The sequence below is a fragment of the Myotis brandtii genome, unplaced genomic scaffold (genome assembly GCF_000412655.1).
Source record: "Myotis brandtii unplaced genomic scaffold, ASM41265v1 scaffold561, whole genome shotgun sequence".
NCBI lineage: Eukaryota > Metazoa > Chordata > Mammalia > Chiroptera > Vespertilionidae > Myotis > Myotis brandtii.
In genome coordinates this window covers 1,085,539-1,086,594 of record NW_005370085.1, presented here as the reverse complement: position 1 = coordinate 1,086,594, position 1,056 = coordinate 1,085,539, and positions in this window count along the sequence as shown.

Below are 1,056 nucleotides of genomic sequence, written 5' to 3'. Positions count from 1 at the left end.
GATTTTTTACAGAGAGGAAGGGAGAGGAATAGAGAGTTAGAAACATCGATCAGCTGCCTTTGAACACCCCCCACTGGGAACGTGCCCGCAACCAAGGTACATGCCCTTGACCAGAATCGAATCCGGGACCCTTCAGTCCGCAGGCCGACGCTCTATCCACTGAGCCACACCTGTTAGGGCTGTTTTTACTCCTTTGAAGACCTTTCTATGTTAGCATATAGAGATCAACCTCACTTTTAAAAAGCTAATAGAATTCCAAGGGTAGGTGTTCCAAACATTATCTACTAGTATATTTGCTTTGAGTTGCATTTTCACAATTATTTGTGTGGTTGAGCTTTTTCCCCTCTGTCTCTCTCCACCTCTCTCTTTGACCTGCTTATTCTTATCCTTTGTTAGGGAACTCGAAGCCTCTTTTGCATGCCAAGTGTATTGCAAGCTTTTACTGGAGGTTGCAAGATTATTTTTTTCTCTTTCCAATAGTCAGCTAACTACTCTAGTGATAACTTTCTTCCTATGAACTAAGCAGCCTAGGGAGTGTGTGTGTGTGTGTGTGTGTGTGTGTGTGTGTGTGATATTGTGTGTGTATGCATGTATTTACATTTCTTCCTTCTTTTTCTTCCTATCTCTATAATTAGTTTTCATTTGTGGTAGCTTGGGAGATATTTCTTTCTAGAGCAAAATCCTCTCTGAAACACACCCTGTCTCAAGCCACCCCGTGCCGCTGGTGCCTCTGTGTCTTGGCAGCACCCCCTCACACCGGGGCTGCCTCCTGAGTCATTCCTTCCATCCCAGAGCACCCCTGCGTCTTCCCAGAAATATCCGTGAATGGAGCTGTTCAGAATAGGCCATGGGAACTGGCCGGAGGCTATAAATCCATCCTCCTCCTTCGTCTTGGCAAGATGGGGCTAGAGAAGCCCAGGCCAGCACAAGACACGGGAGAAAGGGAAAAGCCAGCATCTCTGGGAGCTACACAAGGTCCAAGGGCCTCCCTCTGCCACACTAAATACACACCATTCATTAAAAAAAAAAAAAAAAAAAAAAAACCCCCACTGGGTT